Here is a 16904-nt window from a genome sequence, read left to right on the forward strand (position 1 = left end):
TTAAGAATTAAAGTCACAAGGGAATGCAAATCTCTGTTGATATTGCAGGAAGGCTTCTCTACTTCTCCCTCGAACAAGCAATTAATAAGATATGGACCTTAGACATCCCAGGTCAGATAACAGGTACATCTCACTGTATCTTCTTTGTTGTTTAAGATGAAAAGATATGACTGACTTTTCTTTGCTTAAGGTGGAATAACTATTTTTGTCACAGGGGATCACAGCTTTTATTTATGGTCTTAGAACAGGAAGTGGGTTAATCTATGTGTTCAGCAATCTATACGCAGAATAAAAGAGAGGCTAGCACAACCCTGGAGTAAAATTTAGAAGCACCATGGACACTGCAAAATGGTCAGAGCAGAAAATAAAATCCTGGGTTCTACAATCAGCTCTCTTTAGGATTAGACATCAAATGTTTATCCTCCAAATGGTTTTGCAGACTGTTAGAAAGCAAAGGAACAGAACATTGTGCCAGAAGTCAGGGGCCTTGGATTTGCAGACGCCTGTATGATTTCTGCACTATTTATTCAGCCTCTCTGAGTGCAGTTTCTTCATCTATAAAGTGGGAAAAATAAAATATTTCTGGGAATCATTTTGTTGTGAGACAAAAATGACATGATATAAAGGCAAAGGAGTTTTTTGTTATAGGTTGAATAATGGCTTTGATGTCTTTATGCCTGGGATGTAGCCTTAATTTGAAAAAAAAGTATTTGTAGATGAAATAAAATAAGGATTTTAAGATGATTATCCAGGTGGTTCTTAAGTCCAATGACAAGCATCTTTCTTAAAGCCACACAGAGGAAAAGGCACGAACATAGAGAAGAAAGCCACAAGAAAATGGAGGAAGAGATTAGAGCTATGAAGCCACAAGCCAAAAAATTCCTGTAGTCGCCAGACACTATAAAAGGCAAGAAAGGATTCCCCCTTAGTCCTTGGAAGGAGCCTAGCTGACTGACATTTGGTTTGGGAGGCCTCCAGATCTATGAGCGAATAGTAGCTCTTAATAGAATCCTATTAACTCACCAAGTTTAAGCCATTCACTCTTTAGGACAGAAATCAATCTGTTACAACAACGCACCTCATGATCTAGCACCCAGCTCTCATTCCACTTTTACTCTTTAGTGCCTTGTATGTCCCTGTTCCTCCTGACCTTGAAATTTTCTTGGATCTTTTGGCAGTCTGAACTTTTCAATCTGTTCTCACACTACACTTTATGTCTTGCTCCCTTTTATTGTAGCACATCATTTGTTTATCCAAATATGTCTCCCACATACTTTAAACTCTCTGAGAGAAAAGATAATCTTATTCAACTTGATTTTCCCAGTACTTAATACAATGTCTGACTTCTCACTAATGCTCTATATTCATTTGTTAAATTAACTAATTTATTAATATCTTTTCATATTTAATACTTTACTTAATCTTTCAAAAATCAAGTGAAATGAAGGCTAATATTCTTTTTTACAGAAGAGAAATTTGAAATGCAAAAAGGGGAATTAAGTTGCTAGAAGTTGAATCTAGGAATTCTAATTTCAAATACTATGTTTTATATATATATATATATATATATATATACTCATATAGATATTTTACCATATATATATTTACACAGGCCTCTCTATAACATGTGTTACCTCATCATTTTCTGCCAATATTAAAGCTATTTAGTGTATAAGTCTTACCTCTGGTAAGTTCATGGAGAGAATGGAATGCTGGTTTTATTTAATACTTTTTCTATACTGTGTCTTCTAAATAGCAGTCATTCAAATATTGTTGACTAAATTAATGACCATTGCAATGTCTATATTTAATAGATATTTCTTCATATTTTTGCAAAATCAGCCAATGAGGCTGTACATTGCTACTTTACAAAAAACCATAAACATGGGGAGTTCCCAGTCTGTTACATGTTTATTTTCTACCATTCCTCAGGAGGTGGAAGGCATCTTAATTGGACACTGAATCTTTCCCTGGTGCCAAGGTGATTCAGCTGGGCTTAATCCTCTTTACTGTTTTTTTTCCCCAGAAAGTTACCAATGGATAGAATTTCTCTTCTGGAGCAAGATTAGACAAAGCAAGCGTAGATGCTGCAATGGATATTCTCATGGAGTGATTGTACTTTGATCCCTTATTTCTGACGCCACCATGTATAAGGACCATGCTAGTGGGGAGTTGAGGCTCCCAGTTACTGTAAGTACAGAAGACAGTATTATCAAAATTGTAATTAGAGTCACTAACAGAAGGATGGGTTAGGCTCCATGCTGTAAGAAGTAGAAAGCATATAAGCGATGGGACTTACAAGAAAGGTTAAACATGGTCAAAAGAAAGCAAACAATGGTTGTGAGTTGGAAAGGGTTAAACATGGCCAAAAGAAAGCAAACAATGGTTGTGAATTGGAAAGGGATGCATATATAAGGGAGGTAGGTAATGGTAAAGCCAGGAAAGACAGAAAGAGGAAACCCCAGGAAACTAGAAGAAGCCTTAAGCCTCCTTTATCTCTTATCAGCTAAGGAAGTAACAGTAAATAATTATCAAATCAAATGTGTGATCATTTAATAATCTCTGAATATTTCATAGGCAAGTTTTAAGAATTAATTTCCCTGAAATTAATGAAATAATTGGGATAAGACAATCTCAATGAGTAGCAAATAGAGTAAATTTTAAATGCTTAAAAAGCAATGGCAGGTAAATAACAGCATCTCAAGTCCACAGATGTTCTCACTGTGAGGAGACTTTTCAGTTAGTTGCAGTCAGTGTTCCAAGTCAGGTATCAGGTACACAATATGCTGGTACACATGCATGGTGCACACACATGGACGAAAAAAAATCAAACTGTAGCTTACTAATTAAAGATTACCCATTTTGAATAAAGTTCATTTTGTATGCAAGTGACATTTACCTCCCAAAGTAAACCATTCACTTAAAAAATGTATCTTAGCATTTATAAAGCATTTCCCCACAGTTATGTACTTATCCTGTGTCCACAAATGTCAAGGTTGTTTTCCTCCTCAAACTCCATTTAAACCATCAAGTATGTAAGATTATCATACTAAACGTAGAGCAATGTCACTGCTTATAAATGTAGTCATCCCATAAACATTTATTGGGTACATTCTGCGAACCCAGCATTGAGGTAGTTGCTGGAGAAATTTTAAAAAAGGTAAGAAGATAGGTTAGTGTTCTTAAAGTTTGCAGAGTCTAGTTAGCAATACATACACATTAATATCTAAAATATGTGATATGACATATGATACGACATAAATGGCAAATATACATAGTAACAAAAGTGTAGCTTCCATAACAGGGACCTATCAGGAACACATCCATTATTGCAACGAAGGGCTTTGTTTATCAGTGTCTCCCAGAAAATATGTTGCCTGAATTTCCACTCAATCATTTTTAGAAGATATTTCCTTTTCATCCCTAGCTTTAATATTATGTAATTGACAAAAGTTGTACATATGTACAATGTACTTTGAAATGACTAAATTAAGAAAATTGACATATCTATCACCTCACATGTGGAGAGAAGATTTAAGATCTACTGTCAGCAATTTTCCAATATATAACACATTTTACTGTAATCACCATCTCCAGAATTCCTGTTTAATTGAACCTTTGTACCCTTTGACCAGCATTAGCCAGCCATGTTACTATGCCAAGTGGTAAAATATGTGAAGAGCCTAATTTTTACCCTTTTGAAAAATAGAAACCAAGGTCATACTCATAAATTCATGGTTTCATAAAATGAAAATGCTTGGTTGAAAATGTGTGGCGGATCAGTAGAACTTTAAATGTAGACAGGGAATTTAGCAAAGCAGCAAAAGGAGATACTGAGGATGGGGAAGAACCACCAGTATGAGCAAAGCGTACATTTGAGAAAAGGTATGAGATGGTTCTAAGAGGCCCAGAGTTCTGCTTAAATGGCTGAGGCACATTTCTAGTTGTCCAGGAAGTACGTTATCTTTACTAACTTGGCAATAAAAATAATAGACACTGGATAGATTCTGAAGCCAAGTAGCCTGACATTGCACCTTTGTAGCACAGGGTCACTAGCTTAGTCACTTAAATCTCTCTCTACCTCTATTCCCTCATGTATAAAAGGAGGATCATAAAAATACTTGCTGCATAGACTCGTTCTGAAGAATATCTGAGTTAGTCAATGTAAAGTCATGATAACAGTGCTCAGTGAGGGGCGAGGCAGTCCACCACAGTGTCAGAGCATCCTGCTCCTCATACTAGAGATGTCAAGAATGCAAGGCCCTGACTGCTCTCTATCTAGGACATTTCCAGAGTGTGTTGACAGCAAGCAACTTTGAGAGAGGTAATGTCTCCTTCTGGGAGAAAAGTACAATGTTTACCACTTGCTACAAAACAGTAGGTTCCACAAACTCAGTCTTCTTCTGCTGCAATGTAATTAAAAGCAATGCAGGTGTCTGTCTGGACCACGTTTGTGTTGCCCTTTGGGATTCCAGAACTAAGTCAAACCGATGGAAACGTGTTTGTGTTGCTGCTCTGCATAAGCCATGAAATCCTTGTCTCTGACCCAGGCGCCCAGTGTCCATGAAAGAGTCATAGGCCAAGCCTTTAATTTTATACAGGAGAATCAAATCCTGTGCCCAACAGGTGGTACATATTCAGCATGAAGTAAATGTTAGTTTTAGGGAAAGGACTGTGTCAATGGAAGATGGCAAGGCTGTGAAGACAAGATGGGCATCTGAGAAAAGGACTAGTTATAAGATGGCAGTGCATTTTTCAGAGCTTTGTTCCCAGAAGGGTCTGTCTGTTCTTCCTTTCTATTTTCCTTCTCTTGTATGCCTCCTTATTTACCATTAATAGCAACAGTTTTTGCACCACAGAGTCCTTCTAATCTTGTCCACTGACGATAGGACCTGTACTCAATCTAAAATCTTTTCATCAGCTCACCTGCCCCTGAAAAGAAAGTGAAACCACTTGGAAAATGCAAAAAATCAAAAGACTTTTGACACTTTTCAAAATTTTTTAAATCAGCAAATTAAAATTTTATATATTTGTCATGTGCAGCAAGATGCTTTGAAATACGTGTACATTGTGGAATGGCACAATGGAGCTAATTAACGTATGCATAACCTCAAAAGCTTATTATTTTTGTGGTGACAACACTTAAAATCTGCTCTCTTGGTGAATTTCAGAATACCTTGCTTTTAATTATTGTCACCCTGTGGCACAGTAGATCTTGCGACCTTATTCCCAGTAACTGAAATTTTGTATCCTCTGTCCAACACCTATCGTACCCTCTGGTAACTTCCATTGTAGTCCCTGTTTCTATGAGAGCAACTTTTTTAGAGTTCAAATACAAATGAAGTCACATGGTATTTGTCTTTCTGTGCCTGGCTCCTTCACTTAACATAATGCCATCTATTTTGTTGACAATGGAGACTGTCATTATTTTTTAAGACTGAATATTATTCAATTATGTATATACACCACATTTTCTTTGTCCATACACTTAGGTTAATTCCAAATCTTTATTACCAAGATTAATTCTGTAATGAACATAGGAGTGCATACAAGTCTTTGACAGACTGATTTTATTTCCTGTGGATATATGCCCAGCAGTGGTATTGCTGGATTTTTTGAGAAACCACCATACTGTTTTCCAATATTCCAATTTGTATTCCCATCAACAGTGTGCAAGAATTCCTTTTTACCATAGCCTCATCAGTGCTCATTATTTTTTTGCCTTCTTGATAATTGCCATTTGAACATGTGCAGCTGAGGATTAGTGATTTTGAGTGTTTTTTCTTGGTTTTTTTTTTTTTTTTGAGCATTTTTTCTAATACCCGTTGGTCATTTGTATGTATTTTTTGAGCAGTTTGTGTTCACATTGTTTGTCCACTATTATTCTTTTTGGGGGGCAGTACTGGAGTTTGAACTCAGGGCTTTCTGCTTGGTAGGCAGGCACTCTACTACTCTAGCCATGCCTCCAGCCCTCGTTTCTCTGGTTGTTTTGTAGATAAGGTCTTACATTTTGCACAGTATCCTGGACTGTGACCCTCCTATTTTAAGCTTCCCATGAAAACTGGGACAGGTGCACGACACTGCTGGCTTCAAACTGTGACCTTCTTAATCTCAGCCTCCCAAGTAGCTAGCATTACAGGTGTGACCATCTTAATTGATGTATTTATTTTCTTCCTATTTAGTTGTTTGAGTTTCTTATATATTTTGCATAATGACACTTTATGTGGTATATGGTTTGAAAATATTTTCTCCCATTTCATCAGTATATCTTCCCTCGGTTGATTATTTTTTTGGCTAAGCAGAAGCTTTTTATTTTGTTATAATTACATTTGTCTATTTTTGCTTCCCATGGTTTTGGGATCATGTCCCAGATCAATGCCATGGAGCATTTCTTCTGTTTCATCTAGTACTTTTATAGTTTTAAGCCTAACATTTAAATCTCTGATCAGTTTGAATTAATTGTTGCATAGGTTGTGAGACAAAGATCCAATTTCGTTCTTTTATCTGCATGTGAATATCCAGTTTTCTCAATACAGTTAACTGAGGAGATTTTCCTTTTCTCATGTGTATTCTTAGTCCCTTTATCAAAACTCCACTGACTGTAAATAATATGAGTTTATTTCTGGACTCTATTATGTTCCATTGGTCTTGTATCTGTTTTGATGTCAGTGTCATGTTGTTTTCATTAGTATAACATTGTAGTTTGTTTTGAAGTGAAATAATTTTTTGCCACTGCTAACAAAGGGATAGGAAAGTTTTTTAAAAGTTACCTATAATATAGTATCTTTTTAGTTTCTGTTTTTAAAAATGTACTGAGAAATATAAAACTACCTAGAGGCTAGTAAAAGATCTCTGGGTAATGCAGAGAAATGAAATAATATTATTGTACATTTCAAAAAAACATTGAGGTTCATTAGACATTTTTCTAGGGATACCAGGACAAGATGTGGGATCTGGAGTGAAGAATGGTGCAAAAAGGAAGAAAGGTCCTGACAAAGCACCATGACAGCTGAGAAGACAGAGATGACTTCCACTTCTGTATCCCACAAACCAAAAGGAGGAAGAAAGCACTGTTTCTCTTTTACTAATTTCCTCTTGCTGCATTTTCATAAGGCCTATGAAGATTGCATTAGAATACAAGAACAGCTGACTGGGGAGCAGGGAGAAGGAGGAAGAAAGGACGCAAGTTGGCAGAGAAGGGATAGCTTGGAGACCATCAGTGCATTTTCAGCTTCTGATAAGCAAGCAGAGGCCTTAAGGTAGCCTGAATCTTAAATAAAGGCTCCAATGCGATCAAGTGTGGGGGTATATCAATTAATCAAGCTTTATAGGAAGGATGCCCATACCTTTTTCAGTTATATTTTCTCAGAGAACTTCCAAGGTTTAAATTTTAGACTCATTACAGAGACCATAGCTTGACCCAACAGAAGGAACAGTGTACTGGGGTCAAAAGACCTGAGGGGTTTTCTTGCCTCTGTCACTTTCTCATACAATGACCTTAGGCAAGAAGCTTAGCTGGAGCTTGAGTTTCTTTTTCTCTACGCGGTAGCTAAGACTGCCTCACAGAACCAAACATGGGCCAAGTGGTGTATGCAAATTTCCTGAACACTATAAGCTATGAAGTATTATCATGCAAAGAAACAATGATACAAAATATTATCTTCGGAATCAAAATCCCTAGAGTCTCTATAACTGTATAGGAATGTAGCTCTGTGCCAGTTATTCTAAGATCAAGCAGCTTGAAAACTTGAAAATATTAATAGTCAGAACCAAAGAGCCCAGAACAAATGTCTGCATGTGCTTAAACATTTACATTTAAGTGCTGGAAACATAAATATTTAGTGATTTACATATGTTGCTAGTGCAAGTAGAACATGGAGCATAAATTGATACTGTAATTTCTCTCATAAATTATTGTTCAATGAAAAACATCAGTGTTTCTTAGAATTAGATACATCTAAATGCTATTCCTTTGAACTATTTTATTAGGGAATAATAATACTTTTAGCTCTTAAAGAATTACAGAAGGAAGTCAAAGCAATACCTCATTCTTCTATCCAACCATTTGGTTGGTAGCTAGGGGAGGTGGGAGCTGTCAGTACCTCCATGTGCACGCTTATGGCTTATGGACAAATAACATTTCCTTAGAAACTTATTTCAACTCAAAGAAGCCTAAAGTAGTTATAACATTAGCAACACTAGTTGCTCCCTGAAGTAGGTTTGCCACAAAAAATATAGGACACCTAGTTAAATTAGAATTTCAGATAAAATAGCAAATAATTGCAATAATATGCAAGATTTGGCATATGCTTATATTAAACTAACATTCACTGAATTTCTGAAATTCAAATTTAGCCAGCTCCTGTCTTTTTATTTGCTAATCTGGCAGCCCTGCCTGAAGAGATGAGCTGTTCTGTGACTCAGGATCACAGTAATGTCACCATACTCAATTAACATCATGAAGTAAGCAGCTCTGTTCCTTTTAGCTTCTGTGGAGCATAGTATTTCTCTTCATGTCCCCTATATTGTGAAGGGGAGGTCATATGCTCTGTCATAGGACCATGGCAATAATACATGTATATTAAATTCCTTACAAGTCTTCTTTTGATGAGGTCTGCAAATACAAGTCCAGGTGCTTTGGAATAAACAAAACACAACTTCCCTTTCTGTGAAGGCTTAAATCAAAACTCCTGGAAACTCCAGATTTTAATTTTACCCCATGGATTAATAATTGCAGTAATGATTAATGTTTACATTGTTTTATTTTGCCATTTCTTTAATTATTTTAAAAGGAATGCCTTTGCTACAGAGTTAATTGGAATCTAATTATTTCCACATAGATTAGTGTTCTCAAATCCCTGAATTAGACAGGTCATGAGATGATGGTCTCAGATCAACTTCTTGTCATTTATATTTTTTTAAAAATAGGGAAAGGATACTATTCTGCATAATTAGCAGCCTTAATTAAAAACTGGATCAAGATATCAGCTAGAGTAGTAGCTTGATAAACCCCTGAGGGCTAGCTCAGATTCTACTGCCTTCTGATTAGAATCTTATGAATCTGGAAATATCCAACTCCATTATCTCCATTAAGATATGATGCTTTCAGGCCTAGTAATCAATTCAGGCCTAATAATCATTTCACCAAGTCCTGTGGTAAGGAATAGAATGTGAAAACTTGGTAAATATCACCTTTGCTTTATGGTTTTGCATAATAAGCTAGTATTCAAAATTACTCTTACAACTCTAAAGGAAATTTCAAGCTCCTTAACATATGTGTAAGATCTAACAGCTAAAAGGCTTACAACATAATTTGCAATTCTCACTGCCACCACAGCTGAGAATGTTCATGGAAAATGCCTTATTAGCTGATTTTTAATAAATTAAAGGAAATGAAACTGATTGATTCACATTTTATTTAACTGCCATTTCAAATGGGTGAGATTAGAGCCCTATTATACACCAAGAATGAAATTTAGATAGTCTCTTTTTGACTGTTCTTTCAGCTAAAACAGGAAGTTAAAATTCTCCAGCTTTTTGACAATTGTAGTGCAGTTGTACCAAGTGAAAACTGCATAGATGAAATGAATAAGTTTTCTTCCCACAGCTAGAGAATTGCAACTATATATTTTCCAGCATAACAGCCATAAGAATCATGGAGAAAATCCTAATTTTTGATGCATAGCTATTTTCATTTCAAATGGTAAGTGGCATTCCAGTTTGCCAGGAGAATCAAAGTTTGCCTCTTCTTAGTATTCACAAATGGAAGTAGAAAAATGATGCAATGCCAGTAAGGATGTCTTTGTGCATGGATGTGATTGAGGCCTGGTATTTCCAAGCAGCCCTCAAAAGCCAGGTGCTCTGAACTATTCTCTCCCTAGCCTCCTTACCACAGTGCTCTTTCAACATGTCACCCACCACCCACAGATATAAAAAACCAATACTTCCGTTACTGTGTGTTACTCTGATATTTTCTTATCTATTCTATTATTACTTATTTTTTAAGGTTCTGAGCAAAACTCACTAAGTTGAATTTTTGAGCCACTAATGGATGGAGACTCACAGTTTGAAAAGTACTATAATAGTGGAACATAGCATTTGACTAAAATACAGAAAATGGTAAATGTACTTTGCATTCATATACAAATATGTCAGCATGTGGTATATCTAAATCTGCATATATTCATGAATAATTATGTCATATCAAAATGTGTATGTGAAATTGTACAGATGCGATTATAACTTTGCTTATGATCATGAGAAATCTTGAAGTCTGTTTAAACAGATCTCTTAATCATACAATTGAATTAAACTCATTAAGTGCTAAAGTAGTATGTGTTTTTATTTGTTTCACAAGGTTTACTTTATCTCTTAACATGGAGATATATTAATTGACTTAAATAAATTACCTAGCTGATGTTATAATTTTTTTGCCTAAGTTTCTCTTGTAACTTACTCTGGTAAGCTTTCTTCAGTTCCCAAGCAAAGTCTGTGTTGTCAAGTGTATGAGTAGGTCATTTGTAAGTGTCTATATATCAGTCTAGTATCTAGTTTTATTCAGATATTATTTAGATATTACCTGATCATTAGTTTAAATTGTTATTATTGGTGTATTTTTCCAAATGAGAACTATTTTAAACTAAAACAAACCCAGTTTGATCTCTCTTTGCCTGCATACTATCCACTGATTTCATTTTTCTCCCTCTCTCAGTGTAAAAGAATGTCAATTTCCTTTGCTCAAGTTCTTAGTCCTCCCTCCCTCAATAATGTTAGCTTTGCTCCCTGTTTTCGCAGGTCATGACTGAAATAGCCTCTACACTAGGCATGCTTCAGGGAAGATCAGGCTGGCATGGCAGGAAAAGCCTCCAAAGGTGACAAACTGAGATAGATAGCAGGTAGCCCAATAGGAAGGCAGGGAAGGACATCCTTGAAAGAGTGAAAGTTGCATCAAGAAGGTCAAAGTCACTGGGAAAAGCTAAAGCAAAAGGTCGGGCTGATGAACAATGGAAGGTAATAGTGCAAGTAAAGGTAAGGAACACACCATATATTTATTATTTATTGCATAGATAGGGACAGAGACCTGGAATGTTCCCAAACAGAAGAGTGACATGATTAAAATTTCATTTTACAAAGATCACTTTGACAAAAATGTAGAAAATGGATTGAGACATGAGGCCAATACTTCAACAAAGAGGCCATGGCAGTAATCCAGAGGAGAAATGATAAGAGCTGGATTAAGACTGTGGTGTAAATTGAAGAGGAGGGAACACTTTCAGACTCACTTTATGAGTCCATCATTAGCCTGAAATTAAAGCCAGAAAAGGGCACTATAAGAAAATAAAATTACAGGAGCATTTCCCTGATGAACACAGAAATAAAAATCCTCAAGATAACACTAACTTACATTGAAAGGATCATTCACCATGATCCAGTGGTATTTAACTCAGGGAGCAAAATGGTTCCACTTACATAAATATACAAATGTGATAAACCACACTGGCAGAATAAAAGGCAAAACCCACATGATCATCTCAATAGACTCAGAAAAAGCATTTGAGGAAATCTGCTATCCTTTCATGATAAAAACTCTCAACAAATTAAATATAGAAGGAACATACTATAACCTAATAAAGACCATATGCGACAAGCCAACCACCACTATCACATTCAACAGAGAAAGGTTGAAAATCCTTTCCTGTAAGATCTGAAACAAGACAAAGATGGTAACTCTCATCATTTCTATTCAATTTAGCTTTGGAAATTCTAGACAAAGCAATTAGACAAGGGAAAGAAATAAAAGACATTCAAACTGGAAAGAAAGAAGCAAAATTGTCTCTGTTTGCAAATGATGTGATCTTATATTATAGAAAACCCTAATCAGTAAAAAAAATACAACAAAAAATCCTGCTAGAAATAAATGAATTCAGTATAGTTGAAGAATACAAAATTAACATACAAAAATCATCAGTATTTCCATATACTAACAAAGAATCTTTTCCCCCCAAAATCAAAATAACAATCCCAGTTACAATAATATCAATAAAATAAAATACTTAGGAATAAATTTATTCAAGGCAGGAGAATACATGTGCACCAAAAACTGTAACACATCAATGAAGGAAGTTAAATGTTGTCACAATGCCCATTCTATCCAAAATGATTTACAGATTCAACATACTACTTACTGAAATTCCAGGGACTCTTTTCACAGAAACAGAAAATAAATATTTCTAAAATTCATGAAGAACCATAAAATATCAAACAGCTAAAATAATCTTGAATACATATAACAAAGCTAGTGGCATCACACTACCTGATTTCAAAATCTATTACAGAGCTATAGTAATGAAAACTGCATGGTATTGAAATCAAAATAGAGATGTGGACCAATTAAACAGAACAGTGAGACCAGAAGTAAATTCACATTTATAATCAACCAATCATTTGGGAAGGTGCCAAGATACACAAAGGAGAAAAGGCATTGGAAAAACTGGATATTCACTTGCAGAAAATGAAATTGTGTTTTTGTTTTAAAAAAATTAATTTGAAATTGATTAAAAATATAAAAGAAAGACATGAAGTTATAAAACTACTCAATGAAAACAGGAGAAAGACATCACAATATCATATTTGGGGTATGAGTTCAAAAGTATAGAAAACAAAAGAAAAAATAGACAAATGGGATCACTGTAAATAACAACTCAACATCAAGAATACAAATAGCCTGATTTAAAAGTGGGCCAAAGATTCCAATAGACATTTCTGAAAAGAAGACATTCAAATGGCCAAGAGGTGTATGAAAAAAATGCTCAAGATCATTAATAACCAGAGAAATGCAAATCAAAACCAAAGTGAGACATCATCTCACTCCAATTACAATGGCCATTACCAAGAAGAATATAATAAGCATTGGTCAAATATGTGGAGAAAAGAGAATCATGTACACTGCTGGTGGAAGTATAAGCTAATACAACCATTATGTCAAAACAGTACTGAAATTCTTCAAACACTTTAAAAGAGAGGTCTGGCATGATTGCTCAAGCCTGCAACCCTACCTACTATAGAAGAAGAGATCGGGAGTATAGTAGTTGCCAGCCCAGGCATAAAGTTCTCAAGACCCCATCTCAACCAATAGCTGGGTATGGTGACTTATGGCTGTCATCCCCCCATCTATACAGGGAAGCACAAATGGAGGATCATGGTTGAGGTCAGTCTGGGGAATAAAGCTAGTCCCTATGTCAAAAATAACCCACTCAGGCGTGGAGGCATAGCTCAAGTGCCTAATAAGCAGGAGGTCCTGAGTTCAACTCCAGGACCAACAAAAAACAAAATAAAAATAACCAATGTAAAAAGAGCTTGTAGAGTGGCTCAAGTGGTAGAGCACTTGCCTAACAAGTGCGGGACCGAGAGTTAAATTCCCAGTACTGCCCCAAAAAGGAACCCTTTACAACAGAAGTACAATATGATGATCCAGCAATCCCACTACTAGTGATATATCCACTGAAATGAAATCAGTGTGTCAAAGAGATATCAGTACTTCCATATTCATTTTAACCTTATTCATGTTAGCTAAGTCAACCTAAGTATCTATCAACAAATGAGTGAATAAAGAAAATTTTGTTTATATATGCAATGGAATATTATTCATTCTTAGAAAAGAAGGAAGTCATTCCATTTGCATCAAAATGGATGAACACTATGTTAAGTGAAATTCATTTATGTTAAGTGAAATTAGTCAAGTACAAAAATTAAATGCTCACCTACTTGGAATCTAAAGATATTGATCTTATAGAAGTAGAGAGTAGAATGATGGTTGCCTGGGTCTGGGAGAATATGGATGAGAAGATGTTGCTCAAAGAGTACAACGTTCCAGTTAGACAGGATAAACAAGTTCTTGATATGTATTCTATAGCAAGGTCACTGCAGTAAATAAATATAATTGTAATATAATATACTTGTAATATAATTTCAAGTAACATATATTTGAAAACTTCTAACAGAGTAGATCTCAAATGCTCTCATCATATACAGATGATAATTATGTGAAGCTATGCATATAATAATTAGCTTGATTATGATAGTCATTTCATAATATATGTACATATCAAAATATCATGTTATACAACATCAGTATATGCATTGTTATCAGTATTTTGTATCTCAATAAAGCTAGAAAAATATGAAAAGACTATAGTAGAATTGAAAGAAAGGTATGGACTCAATAAGCTGCAACACTGACCAAGTGTTTTGGGCCTCTAAGAGAGTATTGAGGCAGATTGGGTGGTTGTACATGGTTGTCATGGTTTTTACATGAAGTGTCCCCCAAAAAAGCCTCATTTGTTAAAGGTTTGGTCCCCAGCTGTCACTATTTAAAGGTGATTGGATCATGAGGGCATTTCCTTCATCAATGGGTTCACACCTGAGGGGATTAGGTCCAGTTAGAGGAAGTAGGTTATGGGGGAAGTAGGTTATGGGAAGTAGGTTATGGGACAAGCTATATCTTGTCCCCAGGACACTCTAACTCTTTGCTTTCTGGCTGGTATGAAGTGAGCAGCCTTTTTTGCCACATATACCTGCCACCATCATGTTCTGCCTTACTACAAGCCCACATCAATGGAGCCAACTGGCCATAGGCTGAAACTTCTGAAAGTGTGAGTCAAGACAAATAAGTCCTCCTTTTAAGTTGTTTTTGTGAGGTATTTTGTCACAGCAAAGGAAGGCTGACTAACACTGGGATTGGGGTAGAGATGGAAAATAGTTTCTTTTTTTTTTTTTTTTTTTTGGTGGTACTGGAGTTTGAGCTCAGGACCTCATGCTTGCTTGGTACAAGCTCTACCACTTCAGCTACTCCACCAGCTCAGAAAAAAAATATTCTTGAATGACTCCTGGCTTCTTCCTGGACACGTATATAAATGGTGAAGAAATGCTAATGCGAGTCTGTCTGACCCTGTATGTCCTAATTAATCTCTATGCTATACAGGTCTGATGAAATAGAGACTCTGAAATCAGAGAAGCATCAGTGGTTCTTGAAGTTGTAGTTGTGGATGAGGTTACAAAATTATAGACTATATTTTGTAGAAAGAATAAAACCAAGCAAAAGTCCCAATGAACACCAGCATTTAATGCAATTTACAAATTAATGATCTCTACTCCACAGATACAGTTTGGTTAGCACAGAAGTTTTTGTTTTTTTTTTTCCAGCACTGGGGTTTGAACTCAGGGTCAACACCTTGAGCTACTCCACCAGCCCTTTTTTGAGATGGGTTTTTTTGAGATAGGGTCTTGTAAACTATTTGCCCAGGCTGGCTTCAAATCACAATGCTCCTGATCTCTGCCTCCTGAGTAGCTAGAATTACAGGTGTGAACCACCGGTACCCACCAGCATGGAATTTTTAAAAACTTGGATTTGAATGCCTTCAGAAGGGATAGGAACACTCTTTTCTCTCTCACAGTCCCTACCACCTTCTGTTAAATACTTGAAGCTCCATTGTACCTGTGCATTTCCTCCCATCCTTGAGAACTTGAATTGCATCCTCTGGAGAGAGTGATAGAAGAGACACATACAAAAGGAGAAAAATCAATAAAAGATAAGGTTAAAAAATAGAAATACTAGAATGTGGTTTCATGAAAGGAGGAGAGCATTTCGGGAAAAAAGGGATAGTCAATCATATCAAATGAATGCCGCAGATGGCTAAGTAGGATGAGAGCAGAGCAAGATCTACTGGATGTGGCAATCACTTATCATATTAGTAAAAGACATTGTGGGTGGAAAGCAAAATCAAGATTATAGTGGAGTGAGGAAGGAAATGGCATTGAGGAGATGGGAAAAGATGATTTAGTGTCCTCTTTAAGGGAACCTGGTTCTGAAGGAAAAGAAAGAGATAGGCAAGCAACCAAGAGGATATGTGTAATCACATGGGGATATTTGCTTTTAAAACGGGAAGTTTAAAACTTATTTTTATTTTGTGATGATTGGCTAGGAATACGGGAGAGAGGAGAAAGCTGGCTCAACGGTGGTTTTAGAAATGACACTAGCACCAGGCATTGCTTTAAGAAACTGAGAACCTAGAAATGAAATAATAGCAAGACTTCCGTTCTCATGGAGATTACACTTGTTTGGTGAAGACAACAAATAAACAAGGACAACAGTCTTGATAAGCAAGGCAATTTCACATAGTGATAGAATAAGAACGGAAGGCCTCCTCTTTCTTTTTTTCTTGTCGCAGGTGGACTTTCTATTGAGTGCCCTAGGGTTCCTTCCTGAGTAATGACATTTGAGCTGAGACTTGAATGAAAATAGCCAGGCAGTCATAGATGCCGTAGGGAAGAGGTATTCCAGATGGAGTGCATAACAAGTGCACTCATGAGCTTGGTGGGTGGGATATAATGTGCTTGGTGTGAATTGCAAACAGAAAAAAACCACAGTGATTCTGGAACTACATCATGGGGAAAGTAAGTTCATAAATACTCAGTGGGTCAGGTCACTGCATCTTCCAGTTCACAGTAAAGAGTTTGGATCTTATTTGAAGTGCAACAAGCAGCAAGAAGGAAACAGGGGAGTGCCATCAGCTATAAGGCGAGAGAGGTGATGGGTCTCAGCACAAAGTTAACAGGTGCACTGTTACCTCTTCCACTGCGGTAATCGAAGTAGGGAGGAGTGGGTTTAAGTGGAGATATTTGTAGGTAGTGTAGGAGGAAAATGAAGGAGTTCAGATTGCAGGACCTCTGCTTTCTTGGTGAAGCTATAGGCAAGATCCTCTGCTACAGACAAGTGGGGAGCGTGGAATACAGAGATGTATTAGTCAGCTGGGAATGCCATAACAAAATACCATAGACTGGCTGGCACAACCAACAGAAATTTTATTTTCTGTTAGTTCTGGAGGCTAGAATACATGATGAAAGTG

Source organism: Castor canadensis, chromosome 10, assembly GCF_047511655.1.
Source record: "Castor canadensis chromosome 10, mCasCan1.hap1v2, whole genome shotgun sequence".
NCBI lineage: Eukaryota > Metazoa > Chordata > Mammalia > Rodentia > Castoridae > Castor > Castor canadensis.